The following is a 26,668-nucleotide window of genomic DNA, read 5'->3' as shown; positions in this document are numbered from 1 at the left end:
TATGGTTAGTGTGTGAACAGAGTCTGGGGCCATGGCTAGTGTGAGAACAGAGACTGGGGCCATGGTTAGTGTGAGAACAGGGTCTGGGGCCATGGATAGTGTGAGAACAGAGACTGGGGCCATGGTTAGAGTGAGAACAGAGACTGGGGCCATGGTTAGAGTGAGAACAGAGACGGGGGCCATGGGTAGTGTGGGAACAGAGTCTGGGGCCGTGGTTAGTGTGAGAATAGAGACTGGAGCCATGGGTAGTGTGGGAACAGAGTCTGGGGCCAAGGTTAGTGTGAGAACAGAGACTGGGGCCATGGTTAGTGTGAGAACAGAGACTGGGGCCATGGCTAGAGTGAGAACAGAGACTGGGGCCATGGTTAGTATGGGAAGAGAGTCTGGGGCCATGCTAAGTGTGAGAACAGAGACTGGGGCCATGGTTAGTGTGAGAACAGAGACTGGGGCAATGGTTAGAGTGAGAACAGAGGCTGGGGCCATGGTTAGTATGGGAACAGATTCCTGGGCCATGGTTAGTGTGAGAACAGAGACTGGGGCCATGGTTAGTGTGAGAACAGAGACTGGGGCCATGGCTAGTGTGGGAACAGTGTCTGGGGCCATGGGTAGAGAGAGAACAGTTTCTGGGGCCATGGTTAGAGTGAGAACAGAGACTGGGGCCATGGTTAGTGTGGGAACAGAGTCTGGGGCCATGGTTAGTGTGGGAACAGATTCTGGGTCCATGGTGTGTGTGCGAACAGAGTTTTGTGCCATGGTTAGTGTGGAAACAGAGTGTGTGGCCATGGTTAGTGTGGAAACAGAGTCTGGGCCATGGTTAGTGTGAGCACAGATTCTGGGGCCATGGTTAGTGTGAGCACAGATTCTGGGGCCATGGTTATTGTGAGAACAGATTCTGGGGCCGTGGTTAGTGTGAGAATAGAGACTGGAGCCATGGTTAGTGTGAGAACAGAGACTGGGGCCATGGTTAGTGTGAGAACAGGGACTGGGGCAATGGTTAGTGTGAGAACAGAGACTGGGGCCATGGTTAGAGTGAGAACAGAGACTGGGGCCATGGTTAGTATGGGAAGAGAGTCTGGGGCCATGCTAAGTGTGAGAACAGAGACTGGGGCCATGGTTAGTGTGGGAACAGAGTCTGGGGCCGTGGTTAGTGTGAGAATAGAGACTGGAGCCATGTTTAGTGTGAGAAAAGAGTCAGGGGCCATTGCTAATGAGGGAACATATTCTGGGGCCATTGTTAGTGTGAGAACAGAGTGTGGGGCCATGGTTACTGTGGAAACAGATTCTGGGGCCATGGTTAGTGTGAGAACAGAGTCTGGGGCCATGGTTAGTATGGAAACAGAGTGTGGGGCCATGGTCGGTGTGGGAAGAGGGTCTGGGACCATGGTTAGAGTGAGAACAGATTCTGGGGCCATGGTTAGTGTGGGAACAGAGTTTGGGGCCATGGTTAATATAAGAACAGAGTCTGGGGTCCTGGTTAATATAAGAACAGAGTCTGGGGTCATGGTTAGTGTGAGAACAGAGTGGGGCCATGGTTAGTGTGGAAGCAGAGTCTAGGGCCATGTTTAGTGTGTGAACTGAGTCTGGGGCCATGCGTTGTGTGAGAACACAGTGTGGGGCCATGGGTCGTGTGGAAACAGTCTGGGGCCATGGGTTGTGTGGAAATAGAGTCTGGGGCCATGGTTAGTGTGAGAACAGAGTCTGTGGCCATGGTTGGTGTGGGAAGAGGGTCTGGGACCATGGTTAGTGTGAGAACAGAGACTGGGGCCATGGTTAGTGAGAGAACAGATTCTGGGGCCATGGTTATTGTGAGAGATTCTGGGGCGATGGTTAGTGTGGAAACAATGTGTAGGGCCATGGTTAGTGTGGAAACTGTGTTTGGGGCATTGGTTGGTGTGGGAACAGAGTGTTGGACGATGGTTAGTGTGGGAACAGATTCTGGGGCCGTGGTTAGTGTGAGAATAGAGACTGGAGCTATGGTTAGTGTGTGAACAGAGTCTGGGGCCATGGTTAGTGTGAGAACAGAGACTGGAGCCATGGTTAGTGTGAGAACAGGGACTGGGGCCATGGTTAGTGTGAGAACAGAGACTGGGGCCATGGTTAGAGTGAGAACAGAGACTGGGGCCATGGTTAGAGTGAGAACAGAGACGGGGGCCATGGTTAGTGTGGGAACAGAGTCTGGGGCCGTGGTTAGTGTGAGAATAGAGACTGGAGCCATGGTTAGTGTGGGAACAGAGTCTGGGGCCATGGTTAGTGTGAGAACAGAGACTGGGGCCATGGTTAGTGTGAGAACTGGGACTGGGGCCATGGTTAGTGTGAGAACAGAGACTGGGGCCATGGTTAGAGTGAGAACAGAGACTGGGGACATGGCTAGAGAGAGAACAGTTTCTGGGGCCATGCTAAGTGTGAGAACAGAGACTGGGGCCATGGTTAGTGTGGGAACAGAGTCTTGGGCCATGGTTAGTGTGGGAACAGATTCTGGGTCCATGGTGTGTGTGCGAACAGAGTTTGATGTCATGGTTAGTGTGGAAACAGAGTGTGGGCCATGGTTAGTGTGAGCACAGATTCTGGGGCCATGGTTAGTGTGAGCACAGATTCTGGGGCCATGGTTATTGTGAGAACAGATTCTGGGGCCGTGGTTAGTGTGAGAATAGAGACTGGAGCCATGGTTAGTGTGAGAACAGAGACTGGGGCCATGGTTAGTGAGAGAACAGGGACTGGGGCAATGGTTAGTGTGAGAACAGAGACTGGGGCCATGGTTAGAGTGAGAACAGAGACTGGGGCCATGGTTAGTATGGGAAGAGAGTCTGGGGCCTTGCTAAGTGTGAGAACAGAGACTGGGGCCATGGCTAGTGTGGGAACAGAGTCTGGGGCCGTGGTTAGTGTGAGAATAGAGACTGGAGCCATGTTTAGTGTGAGAACAGAGTCAGGGGCCATTGCTAATGAGGGAACATATTCTGGGGCCATTGTTAGTGTGAGAACAGAGTGTGGGGCCATGGTTACTGTGGAAACAGATTCTGGGGCCATGGTTAGTGTGAGCACAGATTCTGGGTCCATGGTTAGTGTGGAAACAGAGTGTGGGAACATGGTTAGTGTAGGATCAGAGTCTGGGGCCATGGTTACTGTGGAAACAGATTCTGGGGCCATGGTTAGTGTGAGCACAGATTCTGGGTCCATGGTTAGTGTGGAAACAGAGTGTGGGAACATGGTTAGTGTAGGATCAGAGTCTGGGGCCATGGTTAGTGTGAGAACAGAGTGTGGACCATGTTTAGTGTGAGAACAGAGTCAGGGGCCATTGTGAATGTGGGAACATATTCTGGGGCCATGGTTAGTGTGAGAACAGTGTCTGGGGCCATGGTTAGTGTGAGAACAGAGACTGGGTCCATGGTTATTTTTTTGAACAGAGTCTGGGACCATGGTTACTGTGAGAACAGAGTCTGGGGCCATGGTTAGTGTGGGATCAGAGACTGGGGCCATGGTTAGTGTGGGAATAGAGTCTGGGGCCATGGTTAGTGTGAGAACAGAGACAGGGGCCATGGTTAGTGAGAGAACAGATTGTGGGGCCATGGTTAGTGTGAGAACAGAGTCTGGGGACATGGTTAGTGTGGAAACAGTGTCTGGGACCATGGCTAGTGTGGAAACAGAGTGTCAGACCACGGTTAGTGTGGAAACAGAGTGTCAGACCATGGGTAGTGTGAGAACAGAGTCTGGGGTCATGGTTAGTGTGGGAACAGATTCTGGGACCATGGTGAGTGTGGGAACAGAGTGTCAGACCATGGTTAGTGTGAGAGCAGAGTCTGGGGTCATGGTTAGTGTGGAAACAGAGTGTCAGACCATGGGTAGTGTGAGTACAGAGTCTGGGGTCATGGTTAGTGTGGAAACAGAGTGTCAGACCATGGGTAGTGTGAGTACAGAGTCTGGGGTCATGGTTAGTGTGGAAACAGAGTGTCAGACCACGGTTAGTGTGAGAACAGAGTCTGGGGGATTGCTTAGTGTGGAAACAGAGTGTCAGACCATGGTTAGTGTGGGAACAGAGTCTGGGGGATTGCTTAGTGTGGAAACAGAGTGTCAGACCATGGTTAGTGTGGGAACAGAGTCTGGGGGATTGCTTAGTGTGGAAACAGAGTGTCAGACCATGGTTAGTGTGGGAACAGAGTCTGGGGGATTGGTTAGTGTGGAAACAAAGTGTCAGAACATGATTAGTGAGCAAACAGAGTGTGGAAACATGGTTAGTGATGGATCAGATACTGGGGCCATGGTTAGTGTGGGAACAGAGTCTGGGGCCATGGTTAGTGTGAGAACAGAGACTGGGGCCATGGTTAGTGTGAGAACAGATTGTGGGGCCATCGATAGTGTGAGAACAGAGTCTGCAGCCATTGTGAATGTGGGAACATATTCTGGGGCCATGATTAGTGTGAGAACATAGTCTGGGGCCATGGTTAGTGTGAGAACAGAGTCTGGGGCCATGGTTAGTGTGAGAACAGAGACTGGGGCCATGGTTAGTGTGAGAACAGATTGTGGGGCCATGGATAGTGTGCGAACAGAGTCAGGGGCCATTGTGAATGTGGGAACATATTCTGGGGCCATGGTTAGTGTGAGAACAGAGTCTGGGGCCATGGTTAGTGTGCGAACAGAGACTGGGGCCATGGTTAGTGTGGGAACAGAGTCTGGGACCATGGTTACTGTGAGAACAGAGTCTGTGGCCATGGTTAGTGTGAGAACAGAGTTTGGGGCCATGGGTAGTGTGAGAACAGAGTGTGGGGCCATGGTTACTGTGGAAACAGAGTCTGGGGCCATGGTTAGTGTGAGCACAGATTCTGGGTCCATGGTTAGTGTGGAAACAGAGTGTGGGAACATGGTTAGTGTAGGATCAGAGTCTGGGGCCATGGTTAGTGTGAGAACAGAGACTGGGGCCATGGTTAGTGTGAGAACAGAGACTGGGGCCATGGTTAGAGTGAGAACAGAGACTGGGGCCATGGTTAGTGTGGGAACAGTGTCTGGGGCCATGGGTAGAGAGAGAACAGTTTCTGGGGCCATGGTTAGAGTGAGAACAGAGACTGGGGCCATGGTTAGTGTGGGAACAGATTCTGGGTCCATGGTGTGTGTGCGAACAGAGTTTGGTGCCATGGTTAGTGTGGAAACAGAGTGTGTGGCCATGGTTAGTGTGGAAACAGAGTCTGGTCCATGGTTAGTGTGAGCACAGATTCTGGGGCCATGGTTAGTGTGAGCACAGATTCTGGGGCCATGGTTATTGTGAGAACAGATTCTGGGGCCGTGGTTAGTGTGAGAATAGAGACTGGAGCCATGGTTAGTGTGAGAACAGAGACTGGGGCCATGGTTAGTGTGAGAACAGGGACTGGGGCAATGGTTAGTGTGAGAACAGAGACTGGGGCCATGGTTAGAGTGAGAACAGAGACTGGGGCCATGGTTAGTATGGGAAGAGAGTCTGGGGCCATGCTAAGTGTCAGAACAGAGACTGGGGCCATGGTTAGTGTGGGAACAGAGTCTGGGGCCGTGGTTAGTGTGAGAATAGAGACTGGAGCCATGTTTAGTGTGAGAAAAGAGTCAGGGGCCATTGCTAATGAGGGAACATATTCTGGGGCCATTGTTAGTGTGAGAACAGAGTGTGGGGCCATGGTTACTGTGGAAACAGATTCTGGGGCCATGGTTAGTGTGAGAACAGAGTCTGGGGCTATGGTTAGTATGGAAACAGAGTGTGGGGCCATGGTTGGTGTGGGAAGAGGGTCTGGGACCATGGTTAGTGTGAGAACAGATTCTGGGGCCATTGTTAGTGTGGGAACAGAGTTTGGGGCCATGGTTAATATAAGAACAGAGTCTGGGGTCCTGGTTAATATAAGAACAGAGTCTGGGGTCATGGTTAGTGTGAGAACAGAGTGGGGCCATGGTTAGTGTGGAAGCAGAGTCTAGGGCCATGTTTAGTGTGTGAACTGAGTCTGGGGCCATGCGTTGTGTGAGAACACAGTGTGGGGCCATGGGTCGTGTGGAAACAGTCTGGGGCCATGGGTTGTGTGGAAATAGAGTCTGGGGCCATGGTTAGTGTGAGAACAGAGTCTGGGGCCATGGTTAGTATGGAAACAGAGTGTGGGGCCATGGTTGGTGTGGGAAGAGGGTCTGGGACCATGGTTAGTGTGAGAACAGAGACTGGGGCCATGGTTAGTGAGAGAACAGATTCTGGGGCCATGGTTATTGTGAGAACAGATTCTGGGGCCATGGTTAGTGTGGAAACAATGTATAGGGCCATGGTTAGTGTGGAAACTGTGTTTGGGGCCATGGTTGGTGTGGAAACAGAGTGTTGGACGATGGTTAGTGTGGGAACAGAGTCTGGGGCCGTGGTTAGTGTGAGAATAGAGACTGGAGCTATGGTTAGTGTGTGAACAGAGTCTAGGGCCATGGTTAGTGTGAGAACAGAGACTGGAGCCATGGTTAGTGTGAGAACAGGGACTGGGGCCATGGTTAGTGTGAGAACAGAGACTGGGGCCATGGTTAGAGTGAGAACAGAGACTGGGGACATGGTTAGAGTGAGAACAGAGACGGGGGCCATGGTTAGTGTGGGAACAGAGTCTGGGGCCGTGGTTAGTGTGAGAATAGAGACTGGAGCCATGGTTAGTGTGGGAACAGAGTCTGGGGCCGTGGTTAGTGTGAGAATAGAGACTGGAGCCATGGTTAGTGTGAGAACAGGGACTGGGGCCATGGTTAGTGTGAGAACAGAGACTGGGGCCATGGTTAGAGTGAGAACAGAGACTGGGGCCATGGCTAGAGAGAGAACAGTTTCTGGGGCCATGCTAAGTGTGGGAACAGAGACTGGGGCCATGGTTAGTGTGGGAACAGAGTCTGGGGCCATGGTTAGTGTGGGAACAGATTCTGGGTCCATGGTGTGTGTGCGAACAGAGTTTGGTGTCATGGTTAGTGTGGAAACAGAGTGTGGGCCATGGTTAGTGTGAGCACAGATTCTGGGGCCATGGTTATTGTGAGAACTGATTCTGGGGCCGTGGTTAGTGTGAGAATAGAGACTGGAGCCATGGTTAGTGTGAGAACAGAGACTGGGTCCATGGTTAGTGAGAGAACAGGGACTGGGGCAATGGTTAGTGTGAGAACAGAGACTGGGGCCATGGTTAGATTGAGAACAGAGACTGGGGCCATGGTTAGTATGGGAAGAGAGTCTGGGGCCATGCTAAGTGTGAGAACAGAGACTGGGGCCATGGTTAGTGTGGGAAGAGAGTCTGGGGCCGTGGTTAGTGTGAGAATAGAGAGTGGAGCCATGTTTAGTGTGGGAACAGAGTCAGGGGCCATTGCTAATGAGGGAACATATTCTGGGGCCATTGTTAGTGTGAGAACAGAGTGTGGGGCCATGGGTACTGTGGAAACAGATTCTGGGGCCATGGTTAGTGTGAGCACAGATTCTGGGTCCATGGTTAGTGTGGAAACAGAGTGTGGGAACATGGTTAGAGTAGGATCAGAGTCTGGGGCCATGGTTACTGTGGAAACAGATTCTGGGGCCATGGTTAGTGTGAGCACAGATTCTGGGTCCATGGTTAGTGTGGAAACAGAGTGTGGGAACATGGTTAGTGTAGGATCAGAGTCAGGGGCCATTGTGAATGTGGGAACATATTCTGGGGCCATGGTTAGTGTGAGAACAGAGTCTGGGGCCATGGTTAGTGTGAGAACAGAGACTGGGGCCATGGTTATTTTTTTGAACAGAGTCTGGGACCATGGTTACTGTGAGAACAGAGTCTGGGGCCATGGTTAGTGTGGGATCAGAGACTGGGGCCATGGTTAGTGTGGGAATAGAGTCTGGGGCCATGGTTAGTGTGAGAACAGAGACTGGGGCCATGGTTAGTGAGAGAACAGATTGTGGGGCCATGGTTATTGTGAGAACAGATTCTGGGGCCATGGTTAGTGTGGGAACAGAGTTTGGGGCCATGGTTAATATAAGAACAGAGTCTGGGGTCCTGGTTAATATAAGAACAGAGTCTGGGGTCATGGTTAGTGTGAGAACAGAGTGGGGCCATGGTTAGTGTGGAAGCAGAGTCTAGGGCCATGTTTAGTGTGTGAACTGAGTCTGGGGCCATGCGTTGTGTGAGAACACAGTGTGGGGCCATGGGTCGTGTGGAAACAGTCTGGGGCCATGGGTTGTGTGGAAATAGAGTCTGGGGCCATGGTTAGTGTGAGAACAGAGTCTGGGGCCATGGTTAGTATGGAAACAGAGTGTGGGGCCATGGTTGGTGTGGGAAGAGGGTCTGGGACCATGGTTAGTGTGAGAACAGAGACTGGGGCCATGGTTAGTGAGAGAACAGATTCTGGGGCCATGGTTATTGTGAGAACAGATTCTGGGGCCATGGTTAGTGTGGAAACAATGTATAGGGCCATGGTTAGTGTGGAAACTGTGTTTGGGGCCATGGTTGGTGTGGAAACAGAGTGTTGGACGATGGTTAGTGTGGGAACAGAGTCTGGGGCCGTGGTTAGTGTGAGAATAGAGACTGGAGCTATGGTTAGTGTGTGAACAGAGTCTGGGGCCATGGTTAGTGTGAGAACAGAGACTGGAGCCATGGTTAGTGTGAGAACAGGGACTGGGGCCATGGTTAGTGTGAGAACAGAGACTGGGGCCATGGTTAGAGTGAGAACAGAGACTGGGGACATGGTTAGAGTGAGAACAGAGACGGGGGCCATGGTTAGTGTGGGAACAGAGTCTGGGGCCGTGGTTAGTGTGAGAATAGAGACTGGAGCCATGGTTAGTGTGGGAACAGAGTCTGGGTCCGTGGTTAGTGTGAGAATAGAGACTGGAGCCATGGTTAGTGTGAGAACAGGGACTGGGGCCATGGTTAGTGTGAGAACAGAGACTGGGGCCATGGTTAGAGTGAGAACAGAGACTGGGGCCATGGCTAGAGAGAGAACAGTTTCTGGGGCCATGCTAAGTGTGGGAACAGAGACTGGGGCCATGGTTAGTGTGGGAACAGAGTCTGGGGCCATGGTTAGTGTGGGAACAGATTCTGGGTCCATGGTGTGTGTGCGAACAGAGTTTGGTGTCATGGTTAGTGTGGAAACAGAGTGTGGGCCATGGTTAGTGTGAGCACAGATTCTGGGGCCATGGTTATTGTGAGAACAGATTCTGGGGCCGTGGTTAGTGTGAGAATAGAGACTGGAGCCATGGTTAGTGTGAGAACAGAGACTGGGTCCATGGTTAGTGAGAGAACAGGGACTGGGGCAATGGTTAGTGTGAGAACAGAGACTGGGGCCATGGTTAGATTGAGAACAGAGACTGGGGCCATGGTTAGTATGGGAAGAGAGTCTGGGGCCATGCTAAGTGTGAGAACAGAGACTGGGGCCATGGTTAGTGTGGGAAGAGAGTCTGGGGCCGTGGTTAGTGTGAGAATAGAGAGTGGAGCCATGTTTAGTGTGAGAACAGAGTCAGGGGCCATTGCTAATGAGGGAACATATTCTGGGGCCATTGTTAGTGTGAGAACAGAGTGTGGGGCCATGGGTACTGTGGAAACAGATTCTGGGGCCATGGTTAGTGTGAGCACAGATTCTGGGTCCATGGTTAGTGTGGAAACAGAGTGTGGGAACATGGTTAGAGTAGGATCAGAGTCTAGGGCCATGGTTACTGTGGAAACAGATTCTGGGGCCATGGTTAGTGTGAGCACAGATTCTGGGTCCATGGTTAGTGTGGAAACAGAGTGTGGGAAAATGGTTAGTGTAGGATCAGAGTCAGGGGCCATTGTGAATGTGGGAACATATTCTGGGGCCATGGTTAGTGTGAGAACAGAGTCTGGGGCCATGGTTAGTGTGAGAACAGAGACTGGGGCCATGGTTATTTTTTTGAACAGAGTCTGGGACCATGGTTACTGTGAGAACAGAGTCTGGGGCCATGGTTAGTGTGGGATCAGAGACTGGGGCCATGGTTAGTGTGGGAATAGAGTCTGGGGCCATGGTTAGTGTGAGAACAGAGACTGGGGCCATGGTTAGTGAGAGAACAGATTGTGGGGCCATGGTTAGTGTGAGAACAGAGTCTGGGGCCATGGTTAGTGTGGAAACAGTGTCTGGGACCATGGTCAGTGTGGAAACAGAGTGTCAGACCACGGTTAGTGTGGAAACAGAGTGTCAGACCATGGGTAGTGTGAGAACAGAGTCTGGGGTCATGATTAGTGTGGGAACAGATTCTGGGACCATGGTGAGTGTGGGAACAGAGTGTCAGACCATGGTTAGTGTGAGAACAGAGTCTGGGGTCATGGTTAGTGTGGAAACAGAGTGTCAGACCATGGTTAGTGTGAGAACAGAGTCTGGGGTCATGGGTAGTGTGGAAACAGTGTGTCAGACCACGGTTAGTGTGAGAACAGAGTCTGGGGGATTGCTTAGTGTGGAAACAGAGTGTCAGACCATGGTTAGTGTGGGAACAGAGTCTGGGGGATTGCTTAGTGTGGAAACAGAGTGTCAGACCATGGTTAGTGTGGGAACAGAGTCTGGGGGATTGGTTAGTGTGGAAACAAAGTGTCAGAACATGATTAGTGAGGAAACAGAGTGTGGAAACATGGTTAGTGTGGGATCAGAGACTGGGGCCATGGTTAGTGTGGGAACAGAGTCTGGGGCCATGGTTAGTGTGAGAACAGAGACTGGGGCCATGGTTAGTGTGAGAACAGATTGTGGGGCCATGGATAGTGTGAGAACAGAGTCTGCGGCCATTGTGAATGTGGGAACATATTCTGGGGCCATGGTTAGTGTGAGAACATAGTCTGGGGCCATGGTTAGTGTGAGAACAGAGTCTGGGGCCATGGTTAGTATGAGAACAGAGACAGGGGCCATGGTTAGTGTGAGAACAGATTGTGGGGCCATGGATAGTGTGAGAACAGAGTCAGGGGCCATTGTAAATGTGGGAACATATTCTGGGGCCATGGTTAGTGTGAGAACAGAGTCTGGGGCCATGGTTAGTATGAGAACAGAGACTGGGGCCATGGTTAGTGTGGGAACAGAGTCTGGGACCATGGTTACTGTGAGAACAGAGTCTGGGGCCATGGTTAGTGTGAGAACAGAGTCTGGGGCCATGGTTAGTGTGAGAACAGAGACTGGGGCCATGGTTAGTGTGAGAACTGGGACTGGGGCCATGGTTAGTGTGAGAACAGAGACTGGGGCCATGGTTAGTGTGGAAACAATGTGTAGGGCCATGGTTAGTGTGGAAACTGTGTTTGGGGCCATGGTTGGTGTGGAAACAGAGTGTTGGACGATGGTTAGTGTGGGAACAGAGTCTGGGGCCGTGGTTAGTGTGAGAATAGAGACTGGAGCTATGGTTAGTGTGTGAACAGAGTCTGGGGCCATGGTTAGTGTGAGAACAGAGACTGGAGCCATGGTTAGTGTGAGAACAGGGACTGGGGCCATGGTTAGTGTGAGAACAGAGACTGGGGCCATGGTTAGAGTGAGAACAGAGACTGGGGCCATGGTTAGAGTGAGAACAGAGACGGGGGCCATGGTTAGTGTGGGAACAGAGTCTGGGGCCGTGGTTAGTGTGAGAATAGAGTCTGCGGCCATGGTTAGTGTGGAAACAGTGTCTGGGACCACGGTTAGTGTGGAAACAGAGTGTCAGACCATGGTTAGTGTGGAAACAGAGTGTCAGACCATGGTTAGTGTGAGAACAGAGACTGGGGCCATGGTTAGTGTGGAAACAGAGAGTGGGGCCATGGTTAGTGTGGAAACAGAGTCTGGGGCCATTGTTAGTGTGAGCACAGATTCTGGGGCCATTGTTAGTGTGCAAACGGAGTCTGAGGCCATGGGTAGTGTGGGAACAGAGCCTGGGGCCATGCTTAGTGTGAGAACAGATTCTGGGGCTATGATTAGTGTGGGAATAGAGTCTGAGGCCATGGTTAGTGTGGGAACAGAATCTGGGACCATGTCTAGTGTGAGAACAGAGTCTGGTGCCATGGTTAGTGTGGGAACAGATTATTGGGCCATGGTTAGTGTGAGAACAGTGTCTGGGGTCATGGTTAGTGTGAGAACAGATTCCGGGGCCATGGTTAGTGTGAGAACAGAGTCCGGGCCATGGTTACTGTGGGAACAGAGTTTGGGGCCATGGCTAGTGTGGAAACAGAGTGTGGGGCCATGGTTAGTGTGGAAACAGAGTGTGGGGCCATGGTTAGTGAGGAAACAGAGTCTGGTGCCATGGTTAGTGTGGGAACAGAGTCTGGGGCCATGGTTAGTATGGAAACAGAGTGTGGGGCCATGGTTGGTGTGGGAAGAGGGTCTGGGACCATGGTTAGTGTGAGAACAGATTCTGGGGCCATGGTTAGTGTGGGAACAGAGTTTGGGGCCATGGTTAATATAAGAACAGAGTCTGGGGTCCTGGTTAATATAAGAACAGAGTCTGGGGTCATGGTTAGTGTGAGAACAGAGTGGGGCCATGGTTAGTGTGGAAGCAGAGTCTAGGGCCATGTTTAGTGTGTGAACTGAGTCTGGGGCCATGCGTTGTGTGAGAACACAGTGTGGGGCCATGGGTCGTGTGGAAACAGTCTGGGGCCATGGGTTGTGTGGAAATAGAGTCTGGGGCCATGGTTTGTGTGAGAACAGAGTCTGGGGCCATGGTTAGTATGGAAACAGAGTGTGGGGCCATGGGTGGTGTGGGAAGAGGGTCTGGGACCATGGTTAGTGTGAGAACAGAGACTGGGGACATGGTTAGTGAGAGAACAGATTCTGGGGCCATGGTTATTGTGAGAACAGATTCTGGGGCCATGGTTAGTGTGGAAACAATGTGTAGGGCCATGGTTAGTGTGGAAACTGTGTTTGGGGCCATGGTTAGTGTGGAAACAGAGTGTTGGACGATGGTTAGTGTGGGAACAGAGTCTGGGGCCGTGGTTAGTGTGAGAATAGAGACTGGAGCTATGGTTAGTGTGTGAACAGAGTCTGGGGCCATGGTTAGTGTGAGAACAGAGACTGGGGCCATGGTTAGTGTGAGAACAGGGACTGGGGCCATGGTTAGTGTGAGAACAGAGACTGGGGCCATGGTTAGAGTGAGAACAGAGACTGGGGCCATGGTTAGAGTGAGAACAGAGACGGGGGCCATGGGTAGTGTGGGAACAGAGTCTGGGGCCGTGGTTAGTGTGAGAATAGAGACTGGAGCCATGGTTAGTGTGGGAACCAAGTCTGGGGCCAAGGTTAGTGTGAGAACAGAGACTGGGGCCATGGTTAGTGTGAGAACAGAGACTGGGGCCATGGTTAGAGTGAGAACAGAGACTGGGGCCATGGTTAGTATGGGAAGAGAGTCTGGGGCCATGCTAAGTGTGAGAACAGAGACTGGGGCCATGGTTAGTGTGAGAACAGAGACTGGGGCCATGGTTAGAGTGAGAACAGAGACTGGGGCCATGGTTAGTATGGGAACAGATTCCTGGGCCATGGTTAGTGTGAGAACAGAGACTGGGGCCATGGTTAGTGTGAGAACAGAGACTGGGGCCATGGCTAGTGTGGGATCAGTGTCTGGGGCCATGGGTAGAGAGAGAACAGTTTCTGGGGCCATGGTTAGAGTGAGAACAGAGACTGGGGCCATGGTTAGTGTGGGAACAGAGTCTGGGGCCATGGTTAGTGTGGGAACAGATTCTGGGTCCATGGTGTGTGTGCGAACAGAGTTTTGTGCCATGGTTAGTGTGGAAACAGAGTGTGTGGCCATGGTTAGTGTGGAAACAGAGTCTGGGCCATGGTTAGTGTGAGCACAGATTCTGGGGCCATGGTTAGTGTGAGCACAGATTCTGGGGCCATGGTTATTGTGAGAACAGATTCTGGGGCCGTGGTTAGTGTGAGAATAGAGACTGGAGCCATGGTTAGTGTGAGAACAGAGACTGGGGCCATGGTTAGTGTGAGAACAGGGACTGGGGCAATGGTTAGTGTGAGAACAGAGACTGGGGCCATGGTTAGAGTGAGAACAGAGACTGGGGCCATGGTTAGTATGGGAAGAGAGTCTGGGGCCATGCTAAGTGTGAGAACAGAGACTGGGGCCATGGTTAGTGTGGGAACAGAGTCTGGGGCCGTGGTTAGTGTGAGAATAGAGACTGGAGCCATGTTTAGTGTGAGAAAAGAGTCAGGGGCCATTGCTAATGAGGGAACATATTCTGGGGCCATTGTTAGTGTGAGAACAGAGTGTGGGGCCATGGTTACTGTGGAAACAGATTCTGGGGCCATGGTTAGTGTGAGAACAGAGTCTGGGGCCATGGTTAGTATGGAAACAGAGTGTGGGGCCATGGTCGGTGTGGGAAGAGGGTCTGGGACCATGGTTAGTGTGAGAACAGATTCTGGGGCCATGGTTAGTGTGGGAACAGAGTTTGGGGCCATGGTTAATATAAGAACAGAGTCTGGGGTCCTGGTTAATATAAGAACAGAGTCTGGGGTCATGGTTAGTGTGGAAGCAGAGTCTAGGGCCATGTTTAGTGTGTGAACTGAGTCTGGGGCCATGCGTTGTGTGAGAACACAGTGTGGGGCCATGGGTCGTGTGGAAACAGTCTGGGGCCATGGGTTGTGTGGAAATAGAGTCTGGGGCCATGGTTAGTGTGAGAACAGAGTCTGTGGCCATGGTTGGTGTGGGAAGAGGGTCTGGGACCATGGTTAGTGTGAGAACAGAGACTGGGGCCATGGTTAGTGAGAGAACAGATTCTGGGGCCATGGTTATTGTGAGAGATTCTGGGGCGATGGTTAGTGTGGAAACAATGTGTAGGGCCATGGTTAGTGTGGAAACTGTGTTTGGGGCATTGGTTGGTGTGGGAACAGAGTGTTGGACGATGGTTAGTGTGGGAACAGATTCTGGGGCCGTGGTTAGTGTGAGAATAGAGACTGGAGCTATGGTTAGTGTGTGAACAGAGTCTGGGGCCATGGTTAGTGTGAGAACAGAGACTGGAGCCATGGTTAGTGTGAGAACAGGGACTGGGGCCATGGTTAGTGTGAGAACAGAGACTGGGGCCATGGTTAGAGTGAGAACAGAGACTGGGGCCATGGTTAGAGTGAGAACAGAGACGGGGGCCATGGTTAGTGTGGGAACAGAGTCTGGGGCCGTGGTTAGTGTGGGAACAGAGTCTGGGGCCATGGTTAGTGTGAGAACAGAGACTGGGGCCATGGTTAGTGTGAGAACTGGGACTGGGGCCATGGTTAGTGTGAGAACAGAGACTGGGGCCATGGTTAGAGTGAGAACAGAGACTGGGGCCATGGCTAGAGAGAGAACAGTTTCTGGGGCCATGCTAAGTGTGAGAACAGAGACTGGGGCCATGGTTAGTGTGGGAACAGAGTCTTGGGCCATGGTTAGTGTGGGAACAGATTCTGGGTCCATGGTGTGTGTGCGAACAGAGTTTGGTGTCATGGTTAGTGTGGAAACAGAGTGTGGGCCATGGTTAGTGTGAGCACAGATTCTGGGGCCATGGTTAGTGTGAGCACAGATTCTGGGGCCATGGATATTGTGAGAACAGATTCTGGGGCCGTGGTTAGTGTGAGAATAGAGACTGGAGCCATGGTTAGTGTGAGAACAGAGACTGGGGCCATGGTTAGTGAGAGAACAGGGACTGGGGCAATGGTTAGTGTGAGAACAGAGACTGGGGCCATGGTTAGAGTGAGAACAGAGACTGGGGCCATGGTTAGTATGGGAAGAGAGTCTGGGGCCTTGCTAAGTGTGAGAACAGAGACTGGGGCCATGGCTAGTGTGGGAACAGAGTCTGGGGCCGTGGTTAGTGTGAGAATAGAGACTGGAGCCATGTTTAGTGTGAGAACAGAGTCAGGGGCCATTGCTAATGAGGGAACATATTCTGGGGCCATTGTTAGTGTGAGAACAGAGTGTGGGGCCATGGTTACTGTGGAAACAGATTCTGGGGCCATGGTTAGTGTGAGCACAGATTCTGGGTCCATGGTTAGTGTGGAAACAGAGTGTGGGAACATGGTTAGTGTAGGATCAGAGTCTGGGGCCATGGTTACTGTGGAAACAGATTCTGGGGCCATGGTTAGTGTGAGCACAGATTCTGGGTCCATTGTTAGTGTGGAAACAGAGTGTGGGAACATGGTTAGTGTAGGATCAGAGTCTGGGGCCATGGTTAGTGTGAGAACAGAGTGTGGACCATGTTTAGTGTGAGAACAGAGTCAGGGGCCATTGTGAATGTGGGAACATATTCTGGGGCCATGGTTAGTGTGAGAACAGTGTCTGGGGCCATGGTTAGTGTGAGAACAGAGACTGGGTCCATGGTTATTTTTTTGAACAGAGTCTGGGACCATGGTTACTGTGAGAACAGAGTCTGGGGCCATGGTTAGTGTGGGATCAGAGACTGGGGCCATGGTTAGTGTGGGAATAGAGTCTGGGGCCATGGTTAGTGTGAGAACAGAGACTGGGGCCATGGTTAGTGAGAGAACAGATTGTGGGGCCATGGTTAGTGTGAGAACAGAGTCTGGGGACATGGTTAGTGTGGAAACAGTGTCTGGGACCATGGTTAGTGTGGAAACAGAGTGTCAGACCACGGTTAGTGTGGAAACAGAGTGTCAGACCATGGGTAGTGTGAGAACAGAGTCTGGGGTCATGGTTAGTGTGGGAACAGATTCTGGGACCATGGTGAGTGTGGGAACAGAGTGTCAGACCATGGTTAGTGTGAGAACAGAGTCTGGGGTCATGGTTAGTGTGGAAACAGAGTGTCAGACCATGGGTAGTGTGAGTACAGAGTCTGGGGTCATGGTTAGTGTGGAAACAGAGTGTCAGACCATGGTTAGTGTGAGAACAGAGTCTGGGGGATTGCTTAGTGTGGAAACAGAGTGTCAGACCATGGTTAGTGTGGGAACAGAGTCTGGGGGATTGCTTAGTGTGGAAACAGAGTGTCAGACCATGGTTAGTGTGGGAACAGAGTCTGGGGGATTGGTTAGTGTGGAAACAAAGTGTCAGAACATGATTAGTGAGCAAACAGAGTGTGGAAACATGGTTAGTGATGGATCAGATACTGGGGCCATGGTTAGTGTGGGAACAGAGTCTGGGGCCATGGTTAGTGTGAGAACAGAGACTGGGGCCATGGTTAGTGTGAGAACAGATTGTGGGGCCATGGATAGTGTGAGAACAGAGTCTGCGGCCATTGTGAATGTGGGAACATATTCTGGGGCCATGATTAGTGTGAGAACATAGTCTGGGGCCATGGTTAGTGTGAGAACAGAGTCTGGGGCCATGGTTAGTGTGAGAACAGAGACTGGGGCCATGGTTAGTGTGAGAACAGATTGTGGGGCCATGGATAGTGTGCGAACAGAGTCAGGGGCCATTGTGAATGTGGGAACATATTCTGGGGCCATGGTTAGTGTGAGAACAGAGTCTGGGGCCATGGTTAGTGTGAGAACAGAGACTGGGGCCATGGTTAGTGTGGGAACAGAGTCTGGGACCATGGTTACTGTGAGAACAGAGTCTGGGGCCATGGGTAGTGTGAGAACAGAGTGTGGGGCCATGGTTACTGTGGAAACAGAGTCTGGGGCCATGGTTAGTGTGAGCACAGATTCTGGGTCCATGGTTAGTGTGGAAACAGAGTGTGGGAACATGGTTAGTGTAGGATCAGAGTCTGGGGCCGTGGTTAGTGTGAGAATAGAGACTGGAGCTATGGTTAGTGTGTGAACAGAGTCTGGGGCCATGGTTAGTGTGAGAACAGAGACTGGAGCCATGGTTAGTGTGAGAACAGGGACTGGGGCCATGGTTAGTGTGAGAACAGAGACTGGGGCCATGGTTAGAGTGAGAACAGAGACTGGGGCCATGGTTAGAGTGAGAACAGAGACGGGGGCCATGGTTAGTGTGGGAACAGAGTCTGGGGCCGTGGTTAGTGTGAGAATAGAGTCTGCGGCCATGGTTAGTGTGGAAACAGTGTCTGGGACCACGGTTAGTGTGGAAACAGAGTGTCAGACCATGGTTAGTGTGGAAACAGAGTGTCAGACCATGGTTAGTGTGAGAACAGAGACTGGGGCCATGGTTAGTGTGGAAACAGAGAGTGGGGCCATGGTTAGTGTGGAAACAGAGTCTGGGGCCATTGTTAGTGTGAGCACAGATTCTGGGGCCATTGTTAGTGTGCAAACGGAGTCTGAGGCCATGGGTAGTGTGGGAACAGAGCCTGGGGCCATGCTTAGTGTGAGAACAGATTCTGGGGCTATGATTAGTGTGGGAACAGAGTCTGAGGCCATGGTTAGTGTGGGAACAGAATCTGGGACCATGTCTAGTGTGAGAACAGAGTCTGGGGCCATGGTTAGTGTGGGAACAGATTATTGGGCCATGGTTAGTGTGAGAACAGTGTCTGGGGTCATGGTTAGTGTGAGAACAGATTCCGGGGCCATGGTTAGTGTGAGAACAGAGTCCGGGCCATGGTTACTGTGGGAACAGAGTTTGGGGCCATGGCTAGTGTGGAAACAGAGTGTGGGGCCATGGTTAGTGTGGAAACAGAGTGTGGGGCCATGGTTAGTGAGGAAACAGAGTGTGGGGCCATGGTTGGTGTGGGAAGAGGGTCTGGGACCATGGTTAGTGTGAGAACAGATTCTGGGGCCATGGTTAGTGTGTGAACAGAGTTTGGGGCCATGGTTAATATAAGAACAGAGTCTGGGGTCCTGGTTAATATAAGAACAGAGTCTGGGGTCATGGTTAGTGTGAGAACAGAGTGGGGCCATGGTTAGTGTGGAAGCAGAGTCTAGGGCCATGTTTAGTGTGTGAACTGAGTCTGGGGCCATGCGTTGTGTGAGAACACAGTGTGGGGCCATGGGTCGTGTGGAAACAGTCTGGGGCCATGGTTGTGTGGAAATAGAGTCTGGGGCCATGGTTTGTGTGAGAACAGAGTCTGGGGCCATGGTTAGTATGGAAACAGAGTGTGGGGCCATGGTTGGTGTGGGAAGAGGGTCTGGGACCATGGTTAGTGTGAGAACAGAGACTGGGGACATGGTTAGTGAGAGAACAGATTCTGGGGCCATGGTTATTGTGAGAACAGATTCTGGGGCCATGGTTAGTGTGGAAACAATGTGTAGGGCCATGGTTAGTGTGGAAACTGTGTTTGGGGCCATGGTTAGTGTGGAAACAGAGTGTTGGACGATGGTTAGTGTGGGAACAGAGTCTGGGGACGTGGTTAGTGTGAGAATAGAGACTGGAGCTATGGTTAGTGTGTGAACAGAGTCTGGGGCCATGGTTAGTGTGAGAACAGAGACTGGGGCCATGGTTAGTGTGAGAACAGGGTCTGGGGCCATGGTTAGTGTGAGAACAGAGACTGGGGCCATGGTTAGAGTGAGAACAGAGACTGGGGCCATGGTTAGAGTGAGAACAGAGACGGGGGCCATGGGTAGTGTGGGAACAGAGTCTGGGGCCGTGGTTAGTGTGAGAATAGAGACTGGAGCCATGGGTAGTGTGGGAACAGAGTCTGGGGCCAAGGTTAGTGTGAGAACAGAGACTGGGGCCATGGTTAGTGTGAGAACAGAGACTGGGGCCATGGCTAGAGTGAGAACAGAGACTGGGGCCATGGTTAGTATGGGAAGAGAGTCTGGGGCCATGCTAAGTGTGAGAACAGAGACTGGGGCCATGGTTAGTGTGAGAACAGAGACTGGGGCCATGGTTAGAGTGAGAACAGAGGCTGGGGCCATGGTTAGTATGGGAACAGATTCCTGGGCCATGGTTAGTGTGAGAACAGAGACTGGGGCCATGGTTAGTGTGAGAACAGAGACTGGGGCCATGGCTAGTGTGGGAACAGTGTCTGGGGCCATGGGTAGAGAGAGAACAGTTTCTGGGGCCATGGTTAGAGTGAGAACAGAGACTGGGGCCATGGTTAGTGTGGGAACAGAGTCTGGGGCCATGGTTAGTGTGGGAACAGATTCTGGGTCCATGGTGTGTGTGCGAACAGAGTTTTGTGCCATGGTTAGTGTGGAAACAGAGTGTGTGGCCATGGTTAGTGTGGAAACAGAGTCTGGGCCATGGTTAGTGTGAGCACAGATTCTGGGGCCATGGTTAGTGTGAGCACAGATTCTGGGGCCATGGTTATTGTGAGAACAGATTCTGGGGCCGTGGTTAGTGTGAGAATAGAGACTGGAGCCATGGTTAGTGTGAGAACAGAGACTGGGGCCATGGTTAGTGTGAGAACAGGGACTGGGGCAATGGTTAGTGTGAGAACAGAGACTGGGGCCATGGTTAGAGTGAGAACAGAGACTGGGGCCATGGTTAGTATGGGAAGAGAGTCTGGGGCCATGCTAAGTGTGAGAACAGAGACTGGGGCCATGGTTAGTGTGGGAACAGAGTCTGGGGCCGTGGTTAGTGTGAGAATAGAGACTGGAGCCATGTTTAGTGTGAGAAAAGAGTCAGGGGCCATTGCTAATGAGGGAACATATTCTGGGGCCATTGTTAGTGTGAGAACAGAGTGTGGGGCCATGGTTACTGTGGAAACAGATTCTGGGGCCATGGTTAGTGTGAGAACAGAGTCTGGTGCCATGGTTAGTATGGAAACAGAGTGTGGGGCCATGGTCGGTGTGGGAAGAGGGTCTGGGACCATGGTTAGTGTGAGAACAGATTCTGGGGCCATGGTTAGTGTGGGAACAGAGTTTGGGGCCATGGTTAATATAAGAACAGAGTCTGGGGTCCTGGTTAATATAAGAACAGAGTCTGGGGTCATGGTTAGTGTGAGAACAGAGTGGGGCCATGGTTAGTGTGGAAGCAGAGTCTAGGGCCATGTTTAGTGTGTGAACTGAGTCTGGGGCCATGCGTTGTGTGAGAACACAGTGTGGGGCCATGGGTCGTGTGGAAACAGTCTGGGGCCATGGGTTGTGTGGAAATAGAGTCTGGGGCCATGGTTAGTGTGAGAACAGAGTCTGTGGCCATGGTTGGTGTGGGAAGAGGGTCTGGGACCATGGTTAGTGTGAGAACAGAGACTGGGGCCATGGTTAGTGAGAGAACAGATTCTGGGGCCATGGTTATTGTGAGAGATTCTGGGGCGATGGTTAGTGTGGAAACAATGTGTAGGGCCATGGTTAGTGTGGAAACTGTGTTTGGGGCATTGGTTGGTGTGGGAACAGAGTGTTGGACGATGGTTAGTGTGGGAACAGATTCTGGGGCCGTGGTTAGTGTGAGAATAGAGACTGGAGCTATGGTTAGTGTGTGAACAGAGTCTGGGGCCATGGTTAGTGTGAGAACAGAGACTGGGGCCATGGTTAGTGAGAGAACAGATTCTGGGGCCATGGTTATTGTGAGAGATTCTGGGGCGATGGTTAGTGTGGAAACAATGTGTAGGGCCATGGTTAGTGTGGAAACTGTGTTTGGGGCATTGGTTGGTGTGGGAACAGAGTGTTGGACGATGGTTAGTGTGGGAACAGATTCTGGGGCCGTGGTTAGTGTGAGAATAGAGACTGGAGCTATGGTTAGTGTGTGAACAGAGTCTGGGGCCATGGTTAGTGTGAGAACAGAGACTGGAGCCATGGTTAGTGTGAGAACAGGGACTGGGGCCATGGTTAGTGTGAGAACAGAGACTGGGGCCATGGTTAGAGTGAGAACAGAGACTGGGGCCATGGTTAGAGTGAGAACAGAGACGGGGGCCATGGTTAGTGTGGGAACAGAGTCTGGGGCCATGGTTAGTGTGAGAACAGAGACTGGGGCCATGGTTAGTGTGAGAACTGGGACTGGGGCCATGGTTAGTGTGAGAACAGAGACTGGGGCCATGGTTAGAGTGAGAACAGAGACTGGGGCCATGGCTAGAGAGAGAACAGTTTCTGGGGCCATGCTAAGTGTGAGAACAGAGACTGGGGCCATGGTTAGTGTGGGAACAGAGTCTTGGGCCATGGTTAGTGTGGGAACAGATTCTGGGTCCATGGTGTGTGTGCGAACAGAGTTTGATGTCATGGTTAGTGTGGAAACAGAGTGTGGGCCATGGTTAGTGTGAGCACAGATTCTGGGGCCATGGTTAGTGTGAGCACAGATTCTGGGGCCATGGTTATTGTGAGAACAGATTCTGGGGCCGTGGTTAGTGTGAGAATAGAGACTGGAGCCATGGTTAGTGTGAGAACAGAGACTGGGGCCATGGTTAGTGAGAGAACAGGGACTGGGGCAATGGTTAGTGTGAGAACAGAGACTGGGGCCATGGTTAGAGTGAGAACAGAGACTGGGGCCATGGTTAGTATGGGAAGAGAGTCTGGGGCCTTGCTAAGTGTGAGAACAGAGACTGGGGCCATGGCTAGTGTGGGAACAGAGTCTGGGGCCGTGGTTAGTGTGAGAATAGAGACTGGAGCCATGTTTAGTGTGAGAACAGAGTCAGGGGCCATTGCTAATGAGGGAACATATTCTGGGGCCATTGTTAGTGTGAGAACAGAGTGTGGGGCCATGGTTACTGTGGAAACAGATTCTGGGGCCATGGTTAGTGTGAGCACAGATTCTGGGTCCATGGTTAGTGTGGAAACAGAGTGTGGGAACATGGTTAGTGTAGGATCAGAGTCTGGGGCCATGGTTACTGTGGAAACAGATTCTGGGGCCATGGTTAGTGTGAGCACAGATTCTGGGTCCATGGTTAGTGTGGAAACAGAGTGTGGGAACATGGTTAGTGTAGGATCAGAGTCTGGGTCCATGGTTATTTTTTTGAACAGAGTCTGGGACCATGGTTACTGTGAGAACAGAGTCTGGGGCCATGGTTAGTGTGGGATCAGAGACTGGGGCCATGGTTAGTGTGGGAATAGAGTCTGGGGCCATGGTTAGTGTGAGAACAGAGACAGGGGCCATGGTTAGTGAGAGAACAGATTGTGGGGCCATGGTTAGTGTGAGAACAGAGTCTGGGGACATGGTTAGTGTGGAAACAGTGTCTGGGACCATGGTTAGTGTGGAAACAGAGTGTCAGACCACGGTTAGTGTGGAAACAGAGTGTCAGACCATGGGTAGTGTGAGAACAGAGTCTGGGGTCATGGTTAGTGTGGGAACAGATTCTGGGACCATGGTGAGTGTGGGAACAGAGTGTCAGACCATGGTTAGTGTGAGAGCAGAGTCTGGGGTCATGGTTAGTGTGGAAACAGAGTGTCAGACCATGGGTAGTGTGAGTACAGAGTCTGGGGTCATGGTTAGTGTGGAAACAGAGTGTCAGACCATGGGTAGTGTGAGTACAGAGTCTGGGGTCATGGTTAGTGTGGAAACAGAGTGTCAGACCACGGTTAGTGTGAGAACAGAGTCTGGGGGATTGCTTAGTGTGGAAACAGAGTGTCAGACCATGGTTAGTGTGGGAACAGAGTCTGGGGGATTGCTTAGTGTGGAAACAGAGTGTCAGACCATGGTTAGTGTGGGAACAGATTCTGGGGGATTGCTTAGTGTGGAAACAGAGTGTCCGACCATGGTTAGTGTGGGAACAGAGTCTGGGGGATTGGTTAGTGTGGAAACAAAGTGTCAGAACATGATTAGTGAGCAAACAGAGTGTGGAAACATGGTTAGTGATGGATCAGATACTGGGGCCATGGTTAGTGTGGGAACAGAGTCTGGGGCCATGGTTAGTGTGAGAACAGAGACTGGGGCCATGGTTAGTGTGAGAACAGATTGTGGGGCCATCGATAGTGTGAGAACAGAGTCTGCAGCCATTGTGAATGTGGGAACATATTCTGGGGCCATGATTAGTGTGAGAACATAGTCTGGGGCCATGGTTAGTGTGAGAACAGAGTCTGGGGCCATGGTTAGTGTGAGAACAGAGACTGGGGCCATGGTTAGTGTGAGAACAGATTGTGGGGCCATGGATAGTGTGCGAACAGAGTCAGGGGCCATTGTGAATGTGGGAACATATTCTGGGGCCATGGTTAGTGTGAGAACAGAGTCTGGGGCCATGGTTAGTGTGCGAACAGAGACTGGGGCCATGGTTAGTGTGGGAACAGAGTCTGGGACCATGGTTACTGTGAGAACAGAGTCTGTGGCCATGGTTAGTGTGAGAACAGAGTTTGGGGCCATGGGTAGTGTGAGAACAGAGTGTGGGGCCATGGTTACTGTGGAAACAGAGTCTGGGGCCATGGTTAGTGTGAGCACAGATTCTGGGTCCATGGTTAGTGTGGAAACAGAGTGTGGGAACATGGTTAGTGTAGGATCAGAGTCTGGGGCCATGGTTAGTGTGAGAACAGAGACTGGGGCCATGGTTAGTGTGAGAACAGAGACTGGGGCCATGGTTAGAGTGAGAACAGAGACTGGGGCCATGGTTAGTGTGGGAACAGTGTCTGGGGCCATGGGTAGAGAGAGAACAGTTTCTGGGGCCATGGTTAGAGTGAGAACAGAGACTGGGGCCATGGTTAGTGTGGGAACAGATTCTGGGTCCATGGTGTGTGTGCGAACAGAGTTTGGTGCCATGGTTAGTGTGGAAACAGAGTGTGTGGCCATGGTTAGTGTGGAAACAGAGTCTGGTCCATGGTTAGTGTGAGCACAGATTCTGGGGCCATGGATAGTGTGAGCACAGATTCTGGGGCCATGGTTATTGTGAGAACAGATTCTGGGGCCGTGGTTAGTGTGAGAATAGAGACTGGAGCCATGGTTAGTGTGAGAACAGAGACTGGGGCCATGGTTAGTGTGAGAACAGGGACTGGGGCAATGGTTAGTGTGAGAACAGAGACTGGGGCCATGGTTAGAGTGAGAACAGAGACTGGGGCCATGGTTAGTATGGGAAGAGAGTCTGGGGCCATGCTAAGTGTGAGAACAGAGACTGGGGCCATGGTTAGTGTGGGAACAGAGTCTGGGGCCGTGGTTAGTGTGAGAATAGAGACTGGAGCCATGTTTAGTGTGAGAAAAGAGTCAGGGGCCATTGCTAATGAGGGAACATATTCTGGGGCCATTGTTAGTGTGAGAACAGAGTGTGGGGCCATGGTTACTGTGGAAACAGATTCTGGGGCCATGGTTAGTGTGAGAACAGAGTCTGGGGCTATGGTTAGTATGGAAACAGAGTGTGGGGCCATGGTTGGTGTGGGAAGAGGGTCTGGGACCATGGTTAGTGTGAGAACAGATTCTGGGGCCATGGTTAGTGTGGGAACAGAGTTTGGGGCCATGGTTAATATAAGAACAGAGTCTGGGGTCCTGGTTAATATAAGAACAGAGTCTGGGGTCATGGTTAGTGTGAGAACAGAGTGGGGCCATGGTTAGTGTGGAAGCAGAGTCTAGGGCCATGTTTAGTGTGTGAACTGAGTCTGGGGCCATGCGTTGTGTGAGAACACAGTGTGGGGCCATGGGTCGTGTGGAAACAGTCTGGGGCCATGGGTTGTGTGGAAATAGAGACTGGGGCCATGGTTAGTGGGAGAACAGATTCTGGGGCCATGGTTATTGTGAGAACAGATTCTGGGGCCATGGTTAGTGTGGAAACAATGTATAGGGCCATGGTTAGTGTGGAAACTGTGTTTGGGGCCATGGTTGGTGTGGAAACAGAGTGTTGGACGATGGTTAGTGTGGGAACAGAGTCTGGGGCCGTGGTTAGTGTGAGAATAGAGACTGGAGCTATGGTTAGTGTGTGAACAGAGTCTGGGGCCATGGTTAGTGTGAGAACAGAGACTGGAGCCATGGTTAGTGTGAGAACAGGGACTGGGGCCATGGTTAGTGTGAGAACAGAGACTGGGGCCATGGTTAGAGTGAGAACAGAGACTGGGGACATGGTTAGAGTGAGAACAGAGACGGGGGCCATGGTTAGTGTGGGAACAGAGTCTGGGGCCGTGGTTAGTGTGAGAATAGAGACTGGAGCCATGGTTAGTGTGGGAACAGAGTCTGGGGCCGTGGTTAGTGTGAGAATAGAGACTGGAGCCATGGTTAGTGTGAGAACAGGGACTGGGGCCATGGTTAGTGTGAGAACAGAGACTGGGGCCATGGTTAGAGTGAGAACAGAGACTGGGGCCATGGCTAGAGAGAGAACAGTTTCTGGGGCCATGCTAAGTGTGGGAACAGAGACTGGGGCCATGGTTAGTGTGGGAACAGAGTCTGGGGCCATGGTTAGTGTGGGAACAGATTCTGGGTCCATGGTGTGTGTGCGAACAGAGTTTGGTGTCATGGTTAGTGTGGAAACAGAGTGTGGGCCATGGTTAGTGTGAGCACAGATTCTGGGGCCATGGTTATTGTGAGAACAGATTCTGGGGCCGTGGTTAGTGTGAGAATAGAGACTGGAGCCATGGTTAGTGTGAGAACAGAGACTGGGTCCATGGTTAGTGAGAGAACAGGGACTGGGGCAATGGTTAGTGTGAGAACAGAGACTGGGGCCATGGTTAGATTGAGAACAGAGACTGGGGCCATGGTTAGTATGGGAAGAGAGTCTGGGGCCATGCTAAGTGTGAGAACAGAGACTGGGGCCATGGTTAGTGTGGGAAGAGAGTCTGGGGCCGTGGTTAGTGTGAGAATAGAGAGTGGAGCCATGTTTAGTGTGAGAACAGAGTCAGGGGCCATTGCTAATGAGGGAACATATTCTGGGGCCATTGTTAGTGTGAGAACAGAGTGTGGGGCCATGGGTACTGTGGAAACAGATTCTGGGGCCATGGTTAGTGTGAGCACAGATTCTGGGTCCATGGTTAGTGTGGAAACAGAGTGTGGGAACATGGTTAGAGTAGGATCAGAGTCTGGGGCCATGGTTACTGTGGAAACAGATTCTGGGGCCATGGTTAGTGTGAGCACAGATTCTGGGTCCATGGTTAGTGTGGAAACAGAGTGTGGGAACATGGTTAGTGTGGAAACAATGTGTAGGGCCATGGTTAGTGTGGAAACTGT

This window comes from Hemitrygon akajei, chromosome 10 (genome assembly GCF_048418815.1).
Source record: "Hemitrygon akajei chromosome 10, sHemAka1.3, whole genome shotgun sequence".
Taxonomy (NCBI): domain Eukaryota; kingdom Metazoa; phylum Chordata; class Chondrichthyes; order Myliobatiformes; family Dasyatidae; genus Hemitrygon; species Hemitrygon akajei.
This window is presented reverse-complemented; position numbering follows the sequence as displayed.